The sequence below is a fragment of the Oratosquilla oratoria genome, chromosome 2, assembly GCF_046742065.1.
Source record: "Oratosquilla oratoria isolate Oo_2021 chromosome 2, ASM4674206v1, whole genome shotgun sequence".
Lineage (NCBI taxonomy): Eukaryota > Metazoa > Arthropoda > Malacostraca > Stomatopoda > Squillidae > Oratosquilla > Oratosquilla oratoria.
Genome location: NC_134778.1, coordinates 39,571,348 through 39,578,847, shown reverse-complemented (window position 1 = coordinate 39,578,847; position 7,500 = coordinate 39,571,348).

Genomic DNA, 7,500 nt, shown 5'->3' with positions numbered 1-7,500 from the left:
ATATTTATATATTAATATATGTCTGTATATATATATATATATATATATTTATATATTAATATATGTCTGTATATATATATATATATATATATATATACATATATATATATACATGTATGTATATATATTTGTAAAAGTGGGCAGTAGTTCTTCTTTTATACATGTTCATCTAAATTTGACCGCAGCTTGGGCTAGAGTCTTGTTGTTGTTAGATTCGAGCTTTCTTATCAAAGATCTCGGCTCATCGGGGAGGCGGAATAAAATGCTACCGTACGACGTTTCGCTCATCTTAGAGCATTTTCAAGTACAAAATATTTTTGGTACAAAGCAGTTACAAGTTAAGTACAAACTAAAGTAAGGATTGGGAGAGTTTTTTTTTTATCATTTTATTACGCTCAAAGAGCGGCAAGCCTAGTACATAGGTAATTAACTATTTACATGAGGATCGTGACTCATAGGACACGCTGTTCGACTGAGGTGGCAATTCGTAGTTAAGTACAAATTTTCAGAGGTTGGGACACAGTGGTGGAGGACACGGTATATAATCAGTGGCAATAACAGCATGTATAAAACAATCACAGTCAACAGTATATACAAAACAAATGTATGTACAATATCACAGTCATGATATAAGAGACATTAACATAATTGAGACAGTCGTGGACAAGATCATAATTGGGAGAGGTTACAAAAAGTTTGTGGGATTTTGTTCTTGAGTGGACTGAGTATGAATATGTTCCCAGTTCTTCTGGTGATGTTTGTAGTGTGGGCCTGATGTCAGTGGGATGACCTGGTGATATTCTGTCCGTTTTTTTTCTGGAACCTTCTCTCTCCCTTCACTCCCAGTACCTGGTTGCCCAAATCCCCTTAAGAGTTTATTGATTTACTCCACAGCAAAGAACCCACAGGCCTTTTTACTAACGTCACCGTTGATGAGACAGTAGACTTCATCTTGGACGAGGTCTACCGTTCCCACCATCAACACTTGGACGTCCCGGAAAATCTGCTGCGTCTTCTACTTGAAGCCTGCATCAAAGAATCCCCTTTCCGTGGACCGGATTGAAAAATGTATAGACAGATGGACGGTGTGGCGATGGAGTCCCCACTTGAGGTCCTCTTTGCCAACGTTTATATGGGTCTAGTGGAAAGAAAAGTTGTATCTGTTCCACATCTTCGTTCTCTTACGATTGATATGTGGACGACATTTTTGTGGAGGTTAGAGACCAGAAACATCTCCAGGATCTAAGTGAGGAGTTTACTAGTAGCTCTTGCCTCAATTTCACTCTCGAGTTGCATGATGATGGGTCCTTGCCATTCTTGGACGTGTTTGTAAAGCCAGTTAAGAACAATTCGTGACTTCACTTCACGTCAAAGAAACAAATTAAGGAAGATGCCTGAACGCTGAAGGAGAATGTCCCACCTCTTATAAAAGAAGTGTCATGGGCTCATACGTCAACAGAGCATTCACTCATTGTTCTACATGTCCCCTACTCCATCAAAAGCTTCAACGCCTACAGCAAGTTCTAGTGAACAATGGTTTTTCTAACAAGGACGTCCAGTCTATTATCATGCAAAACATGGACGCATATTTGAGTTGTGACAGCCTCCGCCATGAGAAACGCCCTCAATCCTTCTATATTATAGATCTTTTATGAGTACAGCATACCGTACTGATGAAAGAGTCTTGAAGGGAGTAGTTGAACACGGAACCCGTCCCATAGACCCTGAGGATAAGTTGGAGCTCCGCATTTTCTATTAAAACCTCAAAACCTCTAACCTCATCTTAGAAAATAACCCTTTCCGTCCCCAAAACCCACTCAAAAGAAGTAAAGTCATGTACGAATTTATCTGTCCGCGCGAAGACTGTAAGCTTCGTCCTTCTTCCTACATGGGAATGACGACAACTTCTCTTTCCCGACTCTTCATTTGCCATTTACAGAACGGAGCCCCAAAGAATTTTTTTTTTTTTTTTTTATACACACTCTACCCTTTTGTCCAGACAGATCCTAGTCGACAACACTCAGAACCTCGACTCTCGGCTATAGATTCTAGAAGCCCTTTATATTAAAGAGAAAGACCCCACCACGAATATATAAAATGGAATTACTTCACTGGTTCTGGCTACTCTACATGGACACTCGGTCACCACCACACATAGCCCAAGAAGAAGAACGAACAATTATCACCAAGTCAGCCCACGGACATTAGGCTCACACCCCAAAAAAAAAAAACACCAAAAGAACAAGGAACATATTCCCACTCAATCCATCCAAGGACAAAATCTCCCCAAACTTTTTGTAACCTTTCCCAAGTCTTACTTTAGGTTTTATTTAACTTGCAACTGCTTTGTACCAAATATATACTTGACAATGATCTAAGATGGAGAAATGTCGTACGGTAGCATTTTATTCCATCTCCCCGATGAGCCGAGATCTTTGATAGGAAAACTTGAGTCTATCAACAAGAAGTTGATTCTAGAACTCAATAAGTATATTGCGCTGTAAGGAGAGATAGAGCAATCGGTTAAGTCACTATCACTTGTTACGTGCTAGCTAAGATTCAAGTCCTTAGCTGTACCACGTATCAATTTCTGCATGTATGCCCCCTCGAGTTTCTCAATGTTGATGGCTTAGAAATAAAGTGAATCGTGGTTGATATATATATATATATATATATATATATATATATATATATATATATATATATATATACACACACACACACTGTGTGTGTGTGTGTGTGTGTGTGTGTGTGTGTGTGTGTGTGTGTGTGTGTGTGTGTGTGTGTGTGTGTGTGTGTGTGTGTGTGTGTGTGTGTGTGTGCAAGAGGCCGGTAGATAGAGGGGTAGGTGGAGAGGTATGCTAATGTTATAGGTTTAAAAACAACGGCCGACAGGAAGGGCTTAGTCATCCACGCGCTTGCTCGCGCCTTGTATATATAAACAATGCTGAGTTGCAGAGTGACGGAGAGTGTCGCCTGGTGTTTGTAATATAGATTGCATATTGATAAACAGAGGTAACTAATTATGATAACGTTAATGTAGCAAAAATTGTAAGCGTACAAGCCATTTCCGTTGCGACATAATGCTTACGTGGTGGTATTGTTTGAAACAGTATAACATCCTCTATGATTGGAGAAAAAGGTGGAGGAGAAGAAAAATTATTGGCGCAGGGAGGTAAAAGTCACGCCCTTAAGGAGTGGCACTTGTTTGAGAAGTAAAAGGATATTGGATGAATGAAATAGTGACGTCAGAACGAAGGTGGCTTGACGTATTGTAGAGGGATTCCAACGGGACTCTCTGGGTGTAGATCACAAGACCAAGTTGCCAAATGAAGAGATCAAAAATCAAACTCATTTAATTGACCCCTCAAGCTGTGAGTAAAGGACTAGGCATGGGGCCTAAAGAAGAATGAAAATTTGCTAAGAAAATCTTTGGAGATTATTGCAACCGTCAGTGACAGCGGTGACGGTTATGGCAGTGGTGGGATGCGAGGGACGAAACGAAGAGACTGGAGATAGTGCACACCACAACCACGCGGTGCACAACTGGTGCACAACCAACCACAACCACACGACGCGACCACAACCAAAAGTAGGTCTTCAAGGCGATCGACTACGGAACAACAACCTTCAAGACGATCTTCAAGACGAGAGACGACGAGGCTGATGAGCGACGAGGCAGAGAAACGTCGACACTGACGAGAGACATCGAGAGTGACGTAAGCAAGGAAGACTACGTGGAGACAGTCAAGTCAAATCAACTACTAAAGGTATGAACAATTCAATATTAAGACATGAGGTTCATACCTCCAATATTAATATTCCCAAATTCACAAGGGAAGTTAACACCGTAGGAGTTAATAAGTTCCTTGCCCAAATAGATACTTTAATTGTGAGCAAAAATATAACAGATGAAAAAAGGAAAATAGAAATTTTAAAGGAACATATAGATCCTGAGAAGGGTAGAGCTAGGTTTATCATAAATTTCCAGCAAATGGAAGATATCAACCAATATGAAGCTTACAAGAAAGCATTTATTAAACATTTTATGTCCAAATGTGATCAGGATCCTATCAGGTCTTTAGTAAAAATTATCAAAGAAGTTAGAACAAGTGAATCAGACACAGAATACTTAGCTAGATTAGATAGATGGTCAAAAGACATGAAATCTATCTTGAAAGATTCAGATTGGATAGAAAGTTCTAGTGATAAAATGGAAGTTTCTCAGGTAATAAAATTGATCACATTTGGGCTGTTAACCAAAAATTCAGATGATTTAACGGCAGAAAAGCTGTATAAAGATTTAAAGTCAAATTTGAATTTAGGGGAAGTAGATTATCTTCTTCAAGGGTACAGTGAGACCAGAATAATAAACCCATATGTAATGACAGTGGGCCAACATAGGAACTCTAGAGAGTTTAAGAAAACAGAAGTAGGACATAGACGGAATGTTAGAAGTCCATCCAGGGATGCTAGAATCCTATGTTTTAATTGTAATACCTGGGGACACAAAGCACAAGACTGTTTTTATGGAATTATTTGTAGAAATTGCAAATATGAGGGTCATGATGAATATCAGTGTAGAAACCCACCATTCTGTATGTATCACCAAAGAATAGGCCATAAAACTCATGAATGTAGAAATTTTCGTGTGCACCCGGAGTTAAGAGGAAAACCCCCAGACACAGAATAAATCAATATTTTAGAACTCCCCACATATATACCGATAGACGGTATTGTGTTAAATATGGGAATAAAAGGAGGGTGAAAGAAACTGACACACTGATAATTACTATTGGAAGAACTATGTAGGACCTCTCATTGCTGGTAGAGTGTTCAATAAGCTTATTCAAATATCTATTGATACAGGATCTGTAGTTAATGTAATTACCAGTAAAGTTTTAAACCAGTTGAAACCAGGAGTGAAAATATTGGAACCAATCTGTTACTCATTGCAAGGAGTGACTGGAAATCATTAAAAAAATTAGGTAAGGTTGAAGTAGAAATTATCTTATATACAAATGAACATTTGCACATTCCAGTGATAGTTGTAGAAGAGTCTGCTTTTCCAGTGACAGCGGTGACAACGGTGACAATATATATATATATATATATATATATATATATACATATATATTATATATGTATGTATGTATATATATATACATATATATATATATATATATATGTGTGTGTGTGTGTGTGTGTGTGTGTGTGTGTGTGTGTGTGTGTATGTATGTATGTATGTATGTATGTATGTATGACGTAAGTGGAGTAGAAAACACAGTCTTAGTCTGAGTTTATTCCTGACTAGTTTCGCATACCTTTTTCAAAGCATATCTGCGAAACTAGTCAGGAATTAACTCAGACTAAGACTCCTGTGTTAACTACTCCACTTACGTCAACCTGTCAGAATGTCTCAAAATGTGTATGTATGTATGCATGGATGTACAGTATATGTCATATAAGATCTGACTCCAGGATGAAAAGAGCTGAATCATTTCAAATAGCGGAAGGGTCGGAGGCGCCTTGGCACGGAGGCGGCCCCGGCGGACACGAGTGGCGTAAGTTTCGTCACCCCTCACCGCGTACCCGACCTCTACAGCGGGAGGAACCAAAGGCCCATTTCTCTGGGTTGTGGTTCCCCCGCTTGACGTGAGTTTCGTCCCGTGTGTAGTGCGAAAAGTATTCCAGCCCTTATGGTGTAGCCCGTTAGTGGTTGAAATTGAAATATGTTAAGTTTTACGACACTTAATGCGCATGCGCAGAGCATTAGTTCCCGGCGCCTGCGTTGTTCTCGCACCGGCGTAAATGGTAAATGGCGCCCGACGTGTGAAAAGACTGGAGCCGATGACTGTGCCCGGCCATCTATTACGAGTTCAGAGCATAGGAATCCCCCTCTATTTCACACGTGCAACCTGTACTTACAGATGCAGCGGTAGACACAGCTACAGACGGGGCAGTTTCTGTGGTGCCCCTAAGCGATTTCCAAAAACGTCCAGGTGCCTTTTTTTTTTTTTTTTTAAAGCGTACACTTGTAATTAGGCGACCTCTCTCCCGCATTCACGTGCATGTACACACGCACACACACGCTCAAACACATACAAATACACATACACATACATGAGCTCTGAGCTCTCCTTTGGGAGGGAAATAGCTGTCGATAACGAGTCCAACACGTGATCCAAAACCATGGTGAATCACATACAAATGTACACATACACGCATGCACACAACGCTCATGTATTCCGGACCAAAATTGGCAAATGATACCTCGAGCTGAGATTCGAAGTGCATCGTGTGAATGGCACCCGTATGTCTTATTCTGCAAATGAAAACCCATACAAACACATACACACAAAACACACACACACACACACACACACACACACACACACACACAACTCGCGACGCAGTGGTAGAGGTCCTGCCTGCCACTACGGCGGTCCAGGTTCGAATCCCGCCCAGGGCTGAAATAATTTCAGTATCACTGCGCTGCGAGTCGTTACTCCAACTCTCGTGTGCTGGGAGTTGCGTGTGTGTGTGTGTGTGTGTGTGTGTGTGTGTGTGTGTGTGTGTGTGTGTGTGTGTGTGTGTGTGTGTGTGTGTGTGTGTGTGTGTGTGTGTGTGTGTGTGTGTGTAAGGTCACAGCATTACCCATAGATCGGTCATATATGAGCTATGAGCTCTCTTTATATGTACACACGCACACACACGCTCAAACATATGCAAATACACATACACATATATGAGCTCTGAGCTCTCCTTCGGGAGGGAAATAGCTGTCGATCACGAGTCCAACATGTGATCCAAGACCATGGTGAGTCACGCATAGAGTGGTTGTCGTCACGGATTTTCACGCTGCAGACCCGAGATCGGGACCCGCTTAAGGGGTTATCAGACTGGGCTAATTTTCCCCCAACCCCTGATTCATCGGCGGTACCGCCCACGTCCAGAACTTTTTCCGCCGTAAAATCACTCTCTGGCAAACTATTTTGTTTTCTCAACAAATACACAGAATGTCATTTGATATTATGGAGGAGAAACATTTCCCTTCACCATATCATATTCCTTCCCGAAAACTGCGGGCTGCAAAGTTGCTTTAACAATCAAAGGAAAATAGCCCAGTGTGATAAACTGTTACTGTTACCCTGGGGAAGGAAAATGGGTTTGTAAGTTCATACTATTACCCATAGATTACTCTATCTGAGTTCTGATTCGTAATTTTAGGTAATGGCTGTCAATCATAAGTCCAGCACATGATCCAAAACCGTGGTGAATCACACATATACACACCCTATCCAAAAAATTTAAAGAGAAAATGTATCAACTCGGTATTAATTGCCGAATTAATACTCATAATAATAATAATTCCTACTCATTTGAGAGAGTATAAGTTTTATGTATATTCAAATATGTTTAAAGTGAATGTTTTATAGCCTTCCATTTACAAGAATGTATGATGCGTGGAAAAGGTATTTTGATCAAAAAGAAAGAAAA